The 20585-nt window shown below is 35.2% G+C and overlaps 1 protein-coding gene across 4 annotated transcripts in view; it reads left to right on the top strand.

The window, feature by feature from the left end:
• Positions 1–20585, top strand: part of iqsec1b (IQ motif and Sec7 domain ArfGEF 1b) — a 347358-nt gene that overhangs the window by 104460 nt on the left and 222313 nt on the right. The window lies entirely within an intron of this gene.

The following is a 20585-nucleotide window of genomic DNA, read 5'->3' as shown; positions in this document are numbered from 1 at the left end:
TTTAGCACATTGCAACAGTGGGTTATCACTTCTGGGGATGAGGACTTATTGCAGTAAAAAGTAGCATTTCTTTTTACCCAATAAATGCACTGATAATATCCACAGATTTTTTTAAATAGTCAATCAAATTAGTTTAAACTAATAAAAATGCAACAACTATTTGTTTTAAAAAAAACTAATTTAAATCAATTTTAAAATAAGTTTTGCTTAAGTTGCACACTAATTTTATTTTGTATAAATATCATTATAACTATTGGCCCTCCTCATGCTGACAAGCAAAAACAAAATTACATGATGTCACAAGCGAGTGCACCTGAAAAGACATGAACAGCACTCCTCATAGAGCTTGAGAAGCAAACAGTTCTTTATGTTCTATATAATTTTTAAAATAAAGACTTGCAGATTAAGGAAAATGCATGGGAGGAAATTGCTGCGGGCATTGAAAAGTGAAAATGCAATGTGTATTTAAGACAGTTCCAGTGGTGGAAAGAGTTTAAAAAAATCATGCTCAAGTAAAAGTACCATGACTTGCCCAAAAATGTAGTGAAAGTAGAGTAAAAGTATCTGTTTTAATATTAGTCAAGGAATGATTAAAAAGTAGCCATTTTATAAGTTCTTACGCATAGTGAGTACTATATATTACTCTTTGAAAAGCTGACTATACATGCAATTTGTGCATTTGTTTGTAAACAAAACATTCTGTAGTGCATTTAGTTATTGTTTAAGACTATTTGGTGATTTCAGTCATCATACAGTAAATATCCACCAGCATTATCAGTGATGTGCAGTCTAAAGTCTCTGGATCATTGCATGTAAAGACTTTGGACATCTTCTTGGACACTTTTAATGCTTCCAAGTGGTTTATAAAGCACCCGTGTCTGGAGGATGTTCAGTATGATGCGAATTACTGTTTATTTGTGACTTGATTGGACGGGAATCACAAGACTGATTTTCTACTCAACTAATCCCCATGGGCAGGAACAAATTAATTAGTGACTGCAGGGTAAAGCAAAGTAGTAGAGTAAAAGTACCGATACAGCATTAAAATTTACTCAAGAGAAAGTAAAAGTAAACATTTTTAAAACTACTTAGTAAATTACAATTTGTGAGAAAAACTACTCAACTACAGTAATTTAAGTATTTGTAATCTGTTATTTTACACCACTGAATACATTCGTACTGTTACTAGATCAAATAGTCAGCTGCGCGCTGCACACGCTCTGCTTCAGCTCTGCTTGTGCATGCATATAAAATAGTCTACCCGTTCAGACAATACGTGCAGGTTGTGGTTTCTGTTTGGGTCATCACCACATACTGTTTCGGCCATTTTATTTTGGTCCTAAAAATCTTTCTGCCTTTTTCGGCTGAAAATTTTTAGCGGGCGAGGTTTCTGTGCATCCCTATTATTAAAAAAAAAAAAAAACTATTCAAATGGGTGAGAAATACTTCTCCAAAACTGTTTAACTAACAATTTACGGTATTTACATTTACAGTTTAAAGTTCTCCTTCTGACAAATTATATCCTGTTCAAGCCTTTTGTGTTTGTGCAGAGCCAATTAGTGTATTTAAGAAAACAACATTTCTTTTGTGTTTATAATATCACGCTTTCTTCCATTTCATATAAGTGGGTTTTTGAATTGTACATGCAATTATTTATCTGCTTATTTTGGAAAGGATTATCCTCTAAAAGGGGGAAAAACTGTGCTCCTTCACATCCAAATGTGTGAAAACTAGCTAAGTGGGTTGAAGGAAAGCGATGCAGCTCTCTTTAGCTTTGGACACAGCTGGAAAGAATGACTGATACAGCACTTGAGGTTTTCCCATAATGCCTCTCTTCTCACTAATTGTGCTCGGTTTCCTCTTAATCCAGCCCGAATCTACACCACATCACAGCCGTTCGAGTTTAACAAGTATGCCACAGCAATACTTCCCAATATCTTAGTCTTGTTGGCACACATATTAGCCGTGCCATGTTGTTGTGTACCAGTGTCTGCTTTCACTCTTTCTCTAATCTGCTACAAAGAGATGCTGGGAATGTGGAGCAGCCAAACACTAGGCACGGGCGATGTGGACTTTAAACTATATCACAATATTTTCTGATATAGTTTAAATATCATTATATCAGTGATGAAAAATGATATTGTATGTACTGTATCCACTGAGAAACAAAAAATAGGTCTTTTGAGAGCAGTATTTTCTTTATGTATATTTTGAACAGTGTTTTTTTAACATTATAAAGTGAATTTGGAGTAAAACTGTCAGTAAATCTCGTTTGCTATGGTCTCTTGTCAATGTTTTTGGATGTTTTTTGAGCATCTGCAGTGTAGCGAGGTGCTGAGTGCTATTTTATGTGGAAAAACACTGTGCCCATCAGTGTCACATTTGAGCTAGCAAACAATCAACAAAAAATGAAAGAGCTTGTGTTTGTGCACCGCAAAAATGCTTGTAGTTAAAGGCCTTGATCACACAGAATTTGCTTTTTGCTTGGAGGAACTAGAGATGTACGATTCTGGCTAAAACGAGAATCGCAATTTTTTTTTGCTTAAAATAAAGATCATGATTTTCTCACGATTCTGTTTATGTAAAATAAAGGTATGGTAAAAACAAACATATGGCACAACATCGATAATAATATTATGTGTAGGTCTACTGGTTTCTATAAATAATTCTTTTCTACTTATAATAATTCTGATGATGAATTATTATGTTTGAGATATATGCTTGCAATCTGTCATATTAGACAATTTTATTCACTGGTAAAATCAGACATTTGCCATTATCAGATTATATTCAACAACATATAGGCTAGAGTAGTTATACTTACACTGTAAACATTTATTTTCATGCACAACTGTGGGTTCGCTATGAAAGAAAAAAACATTATCAAATGCTTGTCGTAATCATAACTCTAAAATGCGATATGATCATTTAAATGATGTGCACACTTTCGGTTTCATTTTGACTGCTAAGTGCTTGTTCATACTTTGCGCGCGGCTCGCAAACGATCACTCTGTGCCACAAACTGAATATTATTTACATCTGTATTACCTGCTACTCGCAACATATGCAGGTTCTTTTCCCCTTAAGTAGAAGCGCGCACGTCTATCACTAAGTAGAGAGCGCGCGCACCCTCTCTGTGATAACAGCTCACGGTCAGCAGCTCACGTCACGTGACGATTTCCTAGCCGCGAAACATCTTTATATGAAGACAAAAATGACATTTTTTAGGTGAATTACACCTTAAAAATACATTATGTGACTCATTCAACATCATTTGGAGGTGTCAATGTCACTGAGCAACGTGTGTGAAACAATGAAAAGACTCGTCCAGCCACCTTTTCTTCTCTCCTGAACTTGAAAATATGATTGGCAGAATCGTAGAAATGCTGGAAAATGCTTGGCAGTCTATAGCTCTTGATACTCTTAGGTGGGGCTTCTTTCGCCATATTGCCCGTTACACTTTTCCCCATTCAAAACTATACAAGCAAATGGGGCTGGGCGGTTATCCAATATCTTTCATATCGATATAGTTTAAGGCCACATGTGTGCATTCTGCGTGAAACAGACCACTTCAAGGTACAGTTGAAGTCAGAATTATTAGCCCCCTTTTGATTTTTATTTTCTTTTTCAAATATTTCCCAAATTATTTTTAACAGAGCAATGAAATTTTCACAGTATGTCTGATAATATTTTTTCTTCTGGAGAAAGTCTTATTTGTTTTATTTAGAATAAAAGCAGTTATTAATTTTTTTAAAAACATTTTAAGAACAAAATTATTAGCCCCTTTAAGCAAATTTTTTTTTTTGATAATCTACAGAACAAACCATTGTTATACAGTAACTTGACTAATTACCCTAACCTGCCTAGTTCACCTTATTAACCTAGTTGAGCTTTTTAATGTCACTTTAAGCTGTATAGAAGTGCCTTGAAAAATATCTTGTAAAATATTATTTACTGTCATCATGGAAAAGATAAAATAAATCAGTTATTAGAAATAAGTTTTTAAAACTATTATGCTTAGAAATGTGCTGAAACAATCTTCCCAGAACAGAAATTGGGGAAAAAAATAAACGGGGGCGCTAATAATTCAGGGGAGCTAAAAATTCTGACTTCAACTGTAGCATGCAAGCTCACTTGCACAACTGAGCGCATGCACAAATGAATGATTCACTCCATACGTCATACAAAAGATTTGTTCAAAATGAACGAATCATTCAAGAATGACCCATCACTGATACGACATGGAGGAACATGCAGTGCCGGTATTGTATCAAAAAACTTTTTATCGATCATTTCTTCTGCAACTGACAGCAAAAACGAACATAGAAGCTTTGTCATATTGACAAGCAGCACCTGAATGTGTTCACAAGAATTTAAAATGCCAAAATGAAACCACCTCATATTCACTGATAATAAGTTCAGTATTTATTACACGACGGTCTCTTCTTTACGTTTACACTATAACACATTTAGCTCTGCATTCTGGTCTGTTATAATGACTGTTCCATTTATATGCTTTACCAGCATTTTATCAAAGTAGTCTGAAACAGTTTTGTTACTTCTCATATCTATAGTCTATTCATTTTCATCTCCTTATTTGATGTTTAGTAACACAAGTTTAGTCAAAACAAAACAAAAAATGTAGGATTTTGTACATTTAGTGAAAGACTTATCTTTAGATATCTTCAATATGTGCACTGTTTACTAATTGTGCACAATACACACATGTAATTATGTTTGTACAAAAAGCATATACAGCTAATTTAATTGTTGTTTATAAATCACACAACTGTGGTATACAGGATTACTTATAACAACACTGTATATGTGACATAAAACACTGTGTGTTTCATATTTACAATGCGGTTCTTTTCTATCCTACAAGACTATTTGTTGTTACTATTTAAGTTTGTTACTTTTTTGCTCTGACAATGTAGCTGTTCTCTATGGTTCTGTTTACTTTGTTATTTGCAAAACAGCACAGTAGTGCTGTGTATAGTGTATAGTAAGCAGGAAAAAAAACTGTACTACATTTTATTTATCAAAGATTTTGTTTATAATTTGAAATGTTGTGCAACTTATAGTTTTAAGCTGGAAAAAACCTGTACTGTATTTTATTTATCAAAGATTTTGTGCAGCTATAAATTTTTGTGCAGCTGTTTATTTGTAAACAGGGAGAGAAACCTCTGTGTTTGAATTATATTTTGCTCAAAAACGGTTTAATAAAATTTTAGTAAAGGTTTTGACTCTCAAGTAACCATTTATGGGAAAATGTCGGATATATATTGTATACTGTCATTCCTCCTAAAAATACACAGATATGAATTTTTGCCCACATAGCCCAGCTCTACCAGCAACATAAAAAGCGTTGTGCACATCTTTTTTTCTTGTCAACAAAAATAGCAGCGTAGTGCATCTCGTGTTCTCAGAACGAAAAAGCGTGTTTGGTGTAATCGGCCCCTAAATAACAAAAAAAAAAAAATGTGAACAAAAAAATCTGTGTAGTGCGCTAAGACGCCTGTTAAGGGTTTTAAAAATGCGATGCTACCATTGGCAACAAGAGAAAACAAATGCTCAGTTCAAGAAAAAAATGCTTCGGTGAACACCCACCCTAATCCTGATTGTGGAGAGAATTTTTACAGATATTTGCGGATCAAAAAATGTTGCTCATACCTACCAGACACTATGAAGTCCATCTTACAAAGAGTTCACTATGACAGTGAGTGGCTACTGCAAAGACAGTCTGCAGCTCTGGGGACCTGCAGCTCCATCGAGCGCCAGCGTCTGGCTTGTTTGTTTTTTTTAATGTGAGCGATAGTTACAGAGCTCAGTCCAAGCACCTGTGCCCTGTTAAAGTGAGTGTTGTAAAGCCGCAGTAATATATATGGTGACTTTACTACTGTTTGGTGAAGCTGGCCTTAGACAGCCAGGTCTCAAAATCATTAATTATTAAAAGCCACTGAAGTTGCTACTGCCTCCTATAAATAAAGGCTCCCTCAGGGTTATGAGAGATCTGAGGTAGACCAGTGAACAGAGCGGCAGGGAGAGAAAGATAGCCTCTCAGTCGGATTTACACCTTTACATTAGAAAAAAAAGGTGAACTGTTTCCACATTTGACAAAATCTATAATTATCATGATTTTTGCTCCTGACTGATACTAGACATTTATTTGAATATTTAATTGTAATTGATTCAGTGTAACCGTGTATTTTAAAGAGGTGGTTCACTAGTGAGACATTAGCTTTTTCAGAGTTAGCTTAGCAAAGCCTACATCGAACAAAGGACTACAAAAAAATACATCCGTGTTAATGTTGTCATAAACCTTTCAGGTTACGCTAATTCACCCTGCACAGTGAAGGGGCATGTGCTGTAATGTTATAACAAAGATGCTTCCTGGTGACATGGAGCAGATCAATAATCACAGCACAATATGTTAGCTGACCAACCAGGGCCTCTTAAGGGCAGGCTTTTGGAGAAACTAAGAAAATGATTTCATGTTAGCTGAGTAGCTGTATATAATAAAAGTAAGATATATGAAAAAATATTATGATTTTTTTTTTTTTTTTTACAAATAAAGTATGAGCACACATTGCTTTGCATCTTATAAACACAACCAAACCTTAAAAATACACTCTGGACCACCACTTTAATGTATAATACATGATTTTAGAATCAAGAAAAAATCACAATTCTCATTTCCAGAGTCGAAGAAAAAGTGCTTACTTAAATTATACATTGTAAACCAAACAGTTAGATAAATTAAAAGAAGTTCTTATATATAATGTACAATTAATTTTTACGTAGTATTATATGTAAAATGTGTACTTTATGTGTGTATATATAGTGCGATAATATAGTAGTTTTGGTTGAACTATACCTTTAAGGTGAACTTAAAATCCCTGAGAAGCAGATTTCTCATTCCCAGCTTCCTTTGCATCTCAATGTAATAGGTAAATAACTTTAGTGTGTTTTTGCACAGGATTAACAAGGGCATTTTTATTTTAATCAGTGTGTAATATTGTGTTTTAATGTTGTAATGTTGTGTTGTAATGTTTCTTTTAATGCTGGATTTTTGTAAGGTTACTATTAGAGGTGTGAACCTTTACTGGTCTCACAGTTCGGTTCGGTTACGATTATCATGCCACCAATTCGGTTCAATTCGATATGCATCATGGTGCATTGACGATGCTTTCCATACACAGTGTTATATTTTGGGGGGTGGCTGTAACAAGCTGTCTGTATAAACACACACACACACACACACACATAGACACACAGCACCACATTGTTTCTCATTCACACACATACACAAACATAGACAGCACCAAATAAACACATATACACACACATACATACACACACATACACACACACACACGCACGCGCGCTTGCTTGCTCGCTCGCTCGGGAGCGATATTGTGAGACCGCCCACTTCTGTTAAAATTACACCAGAGTTACCGACTGCTACCACGCTTTATTCGGAAATTTATTCCCGCGCTGCATGAAATCTGGTTGGGTCCCATGAGAATGCTCAGGTACAGCTGTGGTAATGCAGACCTATATCTAGAAGTATCTTTGTAACAGTCAAGAGGAAAAGAGAAGGGAGGAAAAGTCACACCAGCAAATAAAATTGGCCACAGAGAGAGAGAGAGAAAAGGAGTTCACTTTCATTCTCTTAATCTCAGAGAAATAGGGGCTTCTGCAGTAAGTGTCAGTGAAAGACTGTCCTGAAAACACACACACGCAGTGAAATTATGCACAGTTTCTGCGTTTTTAGGTAGTTGGCGCCTGGAGTGTTGTAAATACCCCCGCTCGCCTCCATCGCGACACAGCGCATGAGATAAATGACGTCTGTACACAATAACCGGTTATGATTATTTCTAAACCAGTACCGAAATGTCCGCATCTGCATCGCGGTGCACCGAAGAAACAATTAATTTTGCAACCACTTGTTACCATTGTGATGAAGATTAGAGCCAGTGGTTTGGTTGAGGAAATGCTAAAAAAAAACATTTTAAGACTGTAGATACTGATTCCCAACTGTCTTTGTGTAAGTGAAGAAAAATAGCGTCTTTGATAGTATATTAATATAGTATATTAATGCAAGTGTTTTCTTTGGTGTAATTACTGCTTCTGAACTGAATATTATTGAGAGACCACTGACTGCTGCACCACTCGTCCCAAATATGTTCTTGTAGGTCAAAATAAAAAATCAAAGATCTACTAACTTATAAAAAATAGTTGGCTTACTCAATTGTTTTGAGTCAGTATGTTTCCACAAATGTATTAAGTCTGAATGTACCAGGTTACCAGCCACTTTATTAGCTACACCTTACTGGTACCGGGTTGGACTCACTTTTGCCTTCAGAACTGCCTTAATGCTTCATGGCATAGAATCAACAGGAAATATTCCTTGGAGATTTTGGTTTATATTGACATGATAGCATCATGCAGTTGCTGCAGATTTGTTGGCTGCACATCCATGATGCGAATCTCCCATTTCACCACGTCCCAAAGGTGCTCTATTGGATTGAGATCTTGTGACTGTAGAGGCCATTTGAGTACAGTGAATTCATTGTCATGTTCATGAAACCAGCCTGAGATGATTCGTGCATTCTGACATTGGGCTTTATCCTGCTGGAAGTAGCTATCAGAAGATGTTGTTACAAGGCAGGATGGATTGGTGTTTTCATGTTGTTGATGCAAAGTTCTGACCCTAAAATCAGAATGTCAGAGCAGAAATCAAAACTCATCAGACCAGGCAACATTTTTTCAATCTTCTATTTTCCTTTTTTGCTGAGCCTGCAATTTTAGCCTCAGTTTCCTGTGAAGTGGCACCTGGTATGGTCTTCTGCTGCTGTAGTCCAATCACCTCAAGGTTAGATGTGTTGTGTATTCAGAGATGCTCTTCTACATTTCTCAATTGTAATAAGTGGTTATTTGAGTTACTGTTGCCTTTTAAACTCAAACCAGTCTGGCCATTCTCCTCTGACTTCTGGCATCGACAAGGAATTTGCGCCCACAGAACTGCTGCTTACTTGATATTTTCTCTTTTTCAGATCATTCGTTATAAACCCTAGAGATGGTTGTGCATGAAAATCCCAGTAGATCAACAATTTCTGAAATACTCAGACCAGCCCGTCTGGCACCAAACCATGTCATCTTCAAAGTCACTTAAATCACCTTTCTTCCCCATTCTGACTTTCTTCCCCATTCTGATGCTCAGTTTGAACTGTAGCAGATCGTCTTCACCATGTTTTCATGCCTAAGTGCTTTGAGTTGCTGCCAAGTGGTGGATTGGCTGATTAGAAATTTGTGTTAACAAGCAGTTGGACTGGTGTACCTAATAAAGTGGCAGGCGAGTGTATAAGTTAAAGCATAATTAAAGACAAGTACACAGTAATGATCACAACCAGTAGCCCAAAAAACACAGCAGGCTACAGATACAGTATTTTAGGTAAGGTCCAACATCTGTTTCTACTTTAACTGTTTATATTCACTGAAGACGTAACTGAGAAGTATTTTGAAAACAAGTTTATTTATTTATCTATTCAAGCACAAGAATTCATGAATGACAACACATTTCTGTATTTAGACAACATTTAGCACATAAGACAACAACACACAGATAATGAGAAATCTGCATTTCTTGATTACACCTTACCTAATGGAATAGTTCATCCAAAAATGCAGAAAATTTTCTAACCATTTACTAACACTTATATATTTCGGAACCTGTATGATTTTGATTCATGTGGTGAACACAAAACAAAATATTCTGAAAAAAGTTTTTAAAAAGCAGCCATTGACCTCCTTAGTAGGAACAACAACAACGACAAAAATACTACAGAAGATAATGGCTATTTTTTCCAACATTCTACAGTCAACAGGAGAAAGAAACTCAAACTGGTTGTGAACTATTGAAGGATGAATAAATGATCTATTTTTTATCTTTAGGTAAACTATCTCTTTAAAAACATACACCTTCACGAAAACAACTATGAACATAAGCAGCATTGAGCAACTGAAAACACTAGATAGTAAAAAAGTGAAACTGTGGCAGGCGGTAACACCACAACCACAAATCAGATAAGTGTCACTGAGTGAGTAGACATGTACAACTATTTACTGTTTATTAGAAAGGAAACTGAGAGTGGCCAAAAGGGAAAAAGACAGGAAATAGGATTGTGACTTGCATCATCTGTAAAACCACTACAGTTCAGCTCGCCATGTGATGGTTTATCATGAGTTTTCCAGGTTTATCACAGCACAGCATAGTAAAAGTGTAATGGATGGAAGTGTAGAACTTTATTAATAAGAGAGTGGTTGAATTATGAAGGTGCACTGCTTCAAGCACTGTGCTTCTGCCATGATATATTAGCAATATGATAATGACCTCTGTATGATTCATCTGCACAGTGAAAGAGGTCACTGCAGCTGGAAACAAAGCTATCCGTCTATCCTAAAACTCCTTTTCTTTCTTTCTTTCTTTCTTTCTTTCTTTCTTTCTTTCTTTCTTTCTTTCTTTCTTTCTTTCTTTCTTTCTTTCTTTCTTTCTTTCTTTCTTTCTTTCTTTTTTAAATTAATTAAACTCTTAAATTAAAGAGATAGTTCGCCCAAAAATGAGAATTTACACCCTATTCACTTTCCCTCAAGTGATACCAAACATTTATGAGTTCCTTTATCATATTGACCTCAGAAGAACACATTTGTTGAAAAGCTTTAACTACAGACTTCCATCATAGGAAAAATAACTACTATGGAAATCATTGGTTACAGGTTTCCAGCTTTTTTCAAAATATCTTCTTTCGTGTTTAACAGACAAAGGAAAGTCAATCAGGTTTGGAACAAAGATATAGGTAATATAAATATATATTTAAAACCAAAACAGATACAATCAAAATTGATATGAATATGCAATTGTTACTGAATAACACATAAACAGCGTTGTGTCACTACAGAAAAGTGATACATATAGACAATGATACATACTCGATATAAATAGTATATGTGCACATTTCCTTATCAACATATAATGTATGCTTTATATGTTGATACAAAAAGTTTGTTACAACTCATTGGGTATTTTTTGAGCACCTTACCATTTCCACACATCACTTTTATATGCTAGATCCTATATTGTGCATAAAAATGGGTTAAAAGAAAAACAGCTGTTTAGAAATTTTGTGTGCTGTTATAGTGCTGTGTGTCACTGGATATGATATTCATGTCACCTTTAACTAAATAGATGCACACTTAAGCACCACTCTTTACTGTAGTAAAAACTAAACTCTGCTACAGTATTTATTTCAATTTATCAGCTCATGATAATTGATACTACAGCATGCTGTAGGATCCATTAGCAAAGAGATGTAAACATTATAATTTATACAGTATAATACTCTATTAATGTACTTTACTACAAAACAATATGGTATTTACTATAAACCTTTTTGAAGGATGTAAAGAAAAACAATAATTCCAACGCATTTCCTGTTTTACATTTTTAATTTCTATAGCTTTCGAGAATCCAAAAAAAGCCACACATTGACAGATAATGTTATGAGAGCTGTTTTTACATTAATTTATGTTTGAATTGCCTCAGTTATTAAATAGTTTGATAACAAGCGGCAAATGTTCATGGGCCAATGACCTGACCACATTAAAATGCTCTCTAATGTGCTCTATAATTTTTTTATTTTACCTTTAAAAATTTGTAAACAATTAGAAAGTACATCTGAAAATGTTTATAGTATAGTATTTAATTTCATTATGTTATTTCATTATAGTATTTCATTAATTTATAGTATCATACACCAATGTTTTGAAGTACTAAGATCCACTGGACATGTCATCATACCTTTGTTACAAAGACAAAAACACAACCAAAATAAATGGAAAGTCGCAAAAGGAATCAATCCTCATCACAAACTGTTTATCTACAAGCAGAATCAAATGCTTAATATTTAAAAGATGCACGGTGTTGTTCACACAACTACTACACACCATCACGCTAACACACATAAAATTAAAGTAACACAATAAACATTATTTAGAAACATTTGATGTAACTTGCATAACTCGAAGTGTCATGCAGCAAATTGTAAATTTGTGCTAATTTACTGAATATATTTAGGAAACTTACTATTAAACAAGTTTAATTGTTTACTGGGATTGTTTTTCGTGGCTAGTAGTATGCTGGTCATATCACTCTTCTGAATTTTCATTCCTGATCTTAAAGAGCCCCGCTTATGCATTATAAAAGGTGATATTTTGGTTTTGGTGGTTTCCAACAACAGTCTGATATGGATTCAAGGTCAAAAAACACTTTCATTGTCTTATAATATGCATTTATTCTTTACCTAATTATTCCAATGACTTCCATATGATTTGTTCAGCAATTCATTTGTTCTCCAAACACTTCCTTTGCATAAGGCTAATTTGCGCTGATTAATTTGATGACCAATCCGATGATTCAACACGGTTTTGAACACAATAGCCCCATAAAGATTCAACCTGAGAGATGCATTAAAAGCACTGATCAAAAATAGATAAGTGATTACAAGCCATGCGGACCAATTACAAGTTAATAGAGAGTAGAAGATAATGATTTTAATTACACTTACATGTTATGATCCAGAGGAAGAAGAAATGGGTCCATCTGAACTGTAATAGTCATTGTCAAAGTCTGACAAAGTGCCATAATTAATATTCTCTGTTGCTCCTTCCTTTATTAGTAAACATTTAGCGAGTTATGCGTTGCAGTGTAGGTAATTGTGTCAAAAATCTAATAAAAAAACAGGAACAAACACAGCACTAGGTTGGCTAAAACTGTTATATTGTTGTGAAAATGAACTTTATCGAATCTCCATCTGTCAGTGATCATCATCTTCGCATGATGATTGTTCTAAAGGGATAAGATCATATAGATCGGTGTCTAAAGGGAAGGCGCATTCACGTTTTACCAGATCCGGTGCTACATATTTTATAATGTACCGAATCGACATTGATGCATTCAGGCAAAAGATCCAAACACAACAAGACTCATTTATTTGATTCTGAGTCAACTATTTAGTTAAAGAATGAATAGTTTTAAACGCGGTGCACCTTAAGATTTAAACCTCAGCTGGATGTTTTCATTCATGCATGTTACACACTGCATAGAAGGTAATTTTTAAAAACCCATAATAGGGACTCTTTAACTAATTACAAAAAGTATGTTTTGGGTCAATTTTGAATTTACACAACACCAGTGTAGAGTCGTGGAGTTCAAGGAGAGGCTGGATTTTTACTATGTTGAAGATTTTTTTTTTCTACAGTGCAAGTAGCTATAGTACTTGTGTTTTAATGTGCTGTTTAGTGGTGGTTTATCTAAAGCAGATTATAGAGCACAATGATAGACCATGTTCGGTGGGTTGCTTCATCTCCAGAGATTCTCCAGACACACTTGTGGTTTGGCTGTGTTTCCCATGCAACATCCATGTGTTAGCAGTCGGTCCTTTCTCAATCTGGCAGCTCTGTGATGGATTGTTGCGCAGTGAAGCTGAACTGTGTAGCCACTCGGACTCGGTTTGTTTCACAGCACCAGGGGGCGAAAAGAGAAAGTGAATCGGAGCCCTGCGCATTAAACCAGTGGCTTAATGGTTCAAAGCTTCTTTACTTTCATGCATGGCTGATGGTAACATGGAGGTTTGTCTGCTGGATCTGAGAAAACCGGTTGAAAGGAACAGATTTGCCATCACAATGCTGATCAGTCTGGACCATTTAAACTCAATTATTCGGTTTTGTAGTTTGGGTGCCGGCCAGTACTGCTAAATGCTAGCAACATATGCTCAATGAGGCTGAATGCTGTGGTGAAATACAAGAATGGTCTGGGATGTCAGCAATGTTTTTTTTTCTTCCCTTTCTTTCTCAATCACCAATAAAGCATCGGCAAAAATGGCGCACAAATCTATGCTGTCAGATGAAACCAAGGACCTCGAACTAATAAAAAATTTCCTGCAGTTTTAAGGGTCAGTAACCAGGGTTGGGAGGGTGATTTAGAGGGCTCAGATGAGCCTGAATCAAAAGCAATCGGCTGACGCAGATTATGTTGTTTAAGGAAAGGGTCAGCGCAATGTCATGTCACTGGCTTACTAGCATTGCTTTTACGAGATCTCGTTAATTTAATCATTTTTCAATGTGCTCTGGAGATGGTGTTAACGTGTTCAAGGTCTGTTTTTTTTTCTCCTTACTTAAAAGTATTGAAAAAAAATATCTTTCATCATTTACTCATACTCCTGTTGTTCCAAAGCTTTATGGGTTACTTTTCTTTTCAGTTGAGCATAAAAAGAGACATTTTTGAAGAATTGAAGATTCATAAGGAACATAAAGGCTATCAAGGTTAAAAAAAAGCACATAAAAACACCATGAAAGTGGTCCTTGCACAACATTTCAGTCTTTCAGGGCCATTCAATAGGTTTATGTAAGAAAGAGAGGGAAATTAAGCCATTGCTGTCTGCTCTTCAGTAGAGCTATTAGAAATTTAACAAAAACTGACAGGAAAAAAAAAAACTATCTGGGGTGGAAATATATTAAGTTTAGAATAAAATTATAATTTTCTGTAGATAAGTACATCTGCATAATAAAAAAAAATTAAAAGGCTAAAACATTTATATTGAATATTTGATTCGAATGGAACATTTTGTTTTCTTATTCCGACAAAATGTCAAACACAAAATGTAAATTTGAATATTACTATTTTTTTCTAAAATTAAAAAAACTATATATGAAAGCTACTGTATATATGAAAATAATTATTTTATATACTGTAGTTGTATTTTAAAATTGAAAAGTCACTATTTTCTTAATATTATTCTTAATATAGTTTATGTAATAGTTTCTTTATTTCTTGCAAGGGTGTCGGTTTGCACTTGACATTAGTGGGGATAGGTGAATACAATATATATATATATATATATATATATATATATATATATATATATATATATATATATATATATATATATATATATATATATAAATATATATATATATATATATATATATATATATATATTTTTTTTTTTTTTTTTTTTTTTTAAACTGCTACTTAAATATGTTATCAACTAATTCTCTCTTCATAAAATTTTATAATTTAAATATTAAATAGTCAGCTGGACTTAGTCCTGCTGGACGTAGCATCTGAAAGTGTGTACACTGTGGTCATAAATGGACATGGTCAGCAACAATACTCTGGTTGGCTGTGGCATTGACATGATGCTCAAATGGTAATAATGGGCCTAAAGTGTGCTAAGAAAATATCCCCACTCCATTATACCATCACCAGCAGCCTAAACCATTGATACAAGGCAGGATGGATTCATGCAACAATATTGACACTAAATTCTGATCCTACCATCCGAATGTTGCAGCGGAAATCGAGACTCATCAAACCAGGCAAAGTTTTTCCATTCTTCTATTGTCCAATTTTGTTGAGCCTGTTCGAATTGTAGCCTTAGTTTCCTTCTCTTAGTTAACATGACTGGTACCCGGTGTGGTACCCTTCTGCTGTAGCCCATGCACCTTAAAGTTTGACGTGTTGTACTTTCAGAGATGCTTTTCTGCATACCTTAGTTGTAACAAGTGGTTATTTGAGTTACTGTCGCCTTTCTATCAGCTGGAACCATGACTTCTGGCATCAACAAGGCATTTGCACTGCCGCTGACTGGATATTTTCTTTTTTTCTGACCATTCTCTGTAAACCCTAGAGACGGTTGTGCATGTAAATCCCTGTAGATCAGCAATTTCTGAAATATTCAGACCACCCCGTCTGGCACCAACAACCATGCCATGTACAAAGTCACTTAAATCACCTTTCCTCCCCATGTCTACATGCGTAAATGCATTTTGAGTTGCTGCCATGTGATTGGCTGATTAGAAATTTGTGTTAACAAGCATGAAGTGGCCATGAAGAAGTTCCATGTTTGGAATGACCGCCGAGTAAATGCTCCGAGAATTGTAATCTTTGAGATGAACGGTCCCTTTAAATGTGTGTGGAGGGTGTACAGTACAGTATATGGGCTCTGAATAGCATGCATTTGATCGCTGTTTACTTTTGAAAAGCCCTTTAAAGAGAAACTCCCACTGCTGTTTTGCAGCTCAATTAGTCCTTGAAGCTAATCTTAGGCTGTAGCTTTGAGTTCTTGCCAGCTTTCTGGACATATTTCTTTTTTAAGTTTTGGAGCATTTGTTTGGTTGTAGGAATTATGTAACTCCAAAACCTGCTCTGCGGTGATAACAGAAAGCTTATGGCCGTCAGGACGGAAACTCAAAGGGATTTAATCCCATGACATTACCGATTATCGCTGGTTAGCAGGGTCGCTGAGGAGAACAGCTTCTTTGTCTTGGTTGTGGCTTGTAAACCAAACGGCTTTGACATGACATTGCAAATTTTTTTTTTTTAAACTTTATTCCCATGAAATGCACAGTCATTAATATTTCAGGCTGAGAATGACCATGCGTGGAATCAAGCTGGCTTGCAAAATCTGTCCAGAGTGCCAATGTATATATGAAAGTTCATTATGCATAAATTATTTATTATTCATCTCTGCGTACTGTGACTGTAAATACAGCACACAAAATAAGATGACTGTTTAGTGATTAATAATGCAGGTCGTAAGAACGTGTTGGGATTTTGATCAATTTAATTCATTGGCTTGTTGCCATGGCGACAAATTAGAGTGAGATTTTGGGCAAATATAAATTTAATGCCATAAATGTAGCTATTCCAAATAGTTGATTAACCGCATGAGGGAACTTGGCACCTCTGATTGAAATTCAATTGAAGTTTTGTTCAATCAACAGAATCCATTTTAAGCAAAATAGCGAAGGCATGCATTCCATTTAACTGATTAAAGAGCATGTGTTGCCTCCTGTGAATGTTAATACTCACATTTAAGCTCCAGCAGCCAACTTTCATAATAATAAAAAAAAGCAAAACATGACATTCAAAGCATGTCTGGCTCATTTATCCAGCAAACATCTGGTCTTTTAATCTCACGTAATATTGACATGGGTGCTGTGCTGTAATTCTCGAAAAATCTGCCCTTTTTGATGTATTATAAGTTTGTTATGTTGGGTGTAAGTTTGGAAAATAAGATCTGGTAATTGGTTTGGTGGAACAAACTCCATCTCGCCAGGTGTCCAGGTCTGCACAGATGCCGTTTAGCTGTTTCCTTCAAACCTTTTGGTCTTTCAGACGCAGTGGTGGTGAACATGACATCTAATTGTTCTGACAGTAAGCCTCTCATACACCTTCATTAGGTTTCATTAATAGTCTGGAGAAGATTATCACTCATTGCGAATGCAAATTAACCCTTGGTCAGTAATGATTAGGCCGAGCAATTATCCTGTAATCTACGATACCGCAGTCCTTTTGGGATATAATATGGAGATTTCTAGATGTTCGGCGTGTATTAATCAAATGTCACCTGATTGGCTCTGCAGCGTAGAGAAAGGCAGATGTTATTTTCAGGATTGAGGCTACCTGCTTTTCTGTGCCTTAGCGCTGTAGATTATTTTCTGCGGTTATGTGAGGATTATAAAATGAAAACAGGAAATGTAATCTTTTCCCGTTTAATTAATCATGGAGTCTTCAAATGGTTTAGTAGAAATCTTTTTATTCATCACACTTTATAATAAGGTTGCATTAGTAAACGTTAGTTGATGTTTGTACTGACATGAACAAACAATGATCAATACATTTATTACAGTGTTTATTTATATTTGTTAATGTTAGTTATTAGAAGTTGTTTATTGTTAGTTCATGTCCAACTGATGTATTAACATTAACTAATGTTAGCAAGCATGAATTTGGATTTTTTTATGCATGTTAGTAAATATATCAATTAACATTAACTAATAAAAAATATTGTGAAAAAATCGTGAAGTGTGACACTTTTTTTGTAAAGAAGGTGGGGACTTTTGGCTTTTATCATTAATGTCATTGTTTTGCACATTCTTTTCCAGCTATTTGAAGAAATGTTATTGGCTCTGAGAGGTTTTGTTATTCACTCAGATGAAGCATCGTTTCAACCAAATCATAAACAAATACGTTAAGTTTTTTTTAATGCACCTACCAACTATAAAATAATAATTTGTTGTTCAAATAATCTTACTTTTGGGCTGAATTTAAAAGTCATGGACTATCATTAAAAAAATTTGACTTGACAAAACTTTGCTGAACCTCGCTGTTAAAAAAAAAAAAAAAATCTGTTAATTAACAGTTTCTGTATTTTGTTATCCACTGGTGTTTTCCATTTATTTACTGTTATGAATTGCATCTTGGGACCTTTATTTGTGCTCTATCAATTTTTGCTGTTGAAAACCCCACTCTGCAATTTAAATAAGTGACTTTTATTGAAATTTTAGTATTGAAATCAATGTATTGTAAAATCTAAAATATTGAAATAATTCTGTAAAATAACTGAATATACTGGCAGTCCATTACCAGGCTTTTGTGCCAAAATGGACAACATCAATAGATGCAATATACCATTTCAAACTAAAAAAAATCAATAAAAGTCACTTTTTAAAAAACTTTTCAACAACAAAGTTGATTAGAGGAAAGATTAAGGTAGAGGTCTGCACGAGACCTTTTTTTTAGTCCCGCTCTCACCTGCTCCCGTGAGGTTTCTTTCCACACCCCCAGCAATGTGTTACAAAAATAAAATAAATAAAAATGAATGTATGTACAATAGACATATTTATTTGATATTTTAATGTAACATTTTTTCTGTCAACACAGCAGGAAAAGTGTCACAGAAAAAAAAAAGAAATCTATCACTTAAAATTATAAACAAGGGAACAAAATTTTTGGCCATGACGCATGAAAAAGACTCCTATACATCAGATTTGACTGATTTAGGTGTCCTAACAGTAAACTGACTGTTTTCTACTGCAAGCTGAATGTCCTTGCACAGCGAATTTTCTGTGCTAATAAAATGCACGTGCAGAAAGCACTGGTTCATGCATTCAGCATAAGTAACAGTCTTGAGCATTGGCTGTTGATGTGATGAGGACATCAAAGATATAACATTGCGAACAGGAACTGCCCACTCCCATTCAAATTACAACAGAGTTACCGACTGCTACCACGTTTTATTCAGAAATTTATTCTCGCACTGCAAAAAATCTGTCCGGGTCCTGTGTCTCCTGTTGTACAGCCGCTGGTACGCTGACCTCTAGATCAAGGGCCCATAATGCAAATCCAAAACATAAATAAACAGTAAAAAGAATGAATCACAAAATATAGATAACTGCTAATTTACTAATATTTTTTACAGCGCTGGCATATAACTGTCACATCGAAATAAAAGTATAAATAAATAAGGTTTCGCAAATACTTCAGTGGTCAAATTTCTTAATTTAATTGCCAGCAAAACAATTATGTTAATTGTGTGAATATTTATTCATGCAACCCTAAGAACTTAATGTCTTCATCCATGATTAAAAAGCACAAGACTTTCTGTATTGTTGAGTTAAGGATGGATGTTCAGTTCACAGAAATTATGCTTGTAAATTAAGCATTGATTTTAGACTATATGTTCTATCCTCTTATACGCTGGATTTCAACAACACTGTCTCTAATTCTTCAAGTTCTTCAGGTTTCAAGGTTAAGAACATTCAGTTTTTTTGTTCCTCTAGAGATGTGAATTCAGCACTCTAGTTGATTACCTAAGCACATTTGTCTTTCTTTTTCATTTTATTATTCTTTATCTTGGTTTACCTCACTGCCTTTTTTCAATCTGCCCGCCTCTAACATCCCCTCAGCCAGATGAGAGCTGATTCAGCCAATACTCAGTTGTGTGATTATGCATAATCCAAAGTTCCTGACCTTGATTTGAAATCATTGAGATGCAACATGCACCGGAAGCAAGTAACAAGATATTCCAGTCTTCTAACAGTCTTAGTCAGCTTTTCTGGACTATAAGCGCTGATGGCTTTCTTGCCCTTCTTCAGTGAGTTACAAACGCCTGGCATTCATTCGGGAAAGGATTTGAACTTCCCTAAACATTCATTGTTTTGCATGACCTCACTAAAGGATGGACATCCACTAAAATATATATTCTAATTGCTCTTTATCTATGATTTATTTTATTCCTGTATACAGTATATCTATAACGGCCTATTCGCACGGGGCATCAGCGTCAACGCTTCCAATTCACTTTGAATGGGTGACGTCAGGCGTTGCCAAACTGCATTGTAGATCCGTCTGCGCCACTTCAGAGGCGTTGCTCGCTGCAGAAGTTGGGACTAACTCAACTTTTCAAGCGCAGACGGAAGTGTCAGCCAATCAGATTGCTGTATGCAAATACACCAGCTCAGACAGTGGCCTATTGCTGACTGAATTTCATTGGCTGACGCTTCTATGACGATTGCTTCAGCCCCAACTTCAGACATGCCTTCAGTCAAGCGTTGACGCTAAAGCTCCATGTGAATGGGCCGTTACATTGCAAAACTAAATATCAAACTTTCACTTTTGATGGATCAGTTTTTTTAGCCACTGTAGAATTACTGAGCCAGATGTCATATTAGGTTAATAA

This window comes from Danio rerio, chromosome 11 (assembly GCF_052040795.2).
Source record: "Danio rerio strain M-AB ecotype USA chromosome 11, GRCz13ab, whole genome shotgun sequence".
NCBI classification, from domain to species: Eukaryota; Metazoa; Chordata; class Actinopteri; order Cypriniformes; family Danionidae; genus Danio; species Danio rerio.
This window is presented reverse-complemented; position numbering and strand designations above follow the sequence as displayed.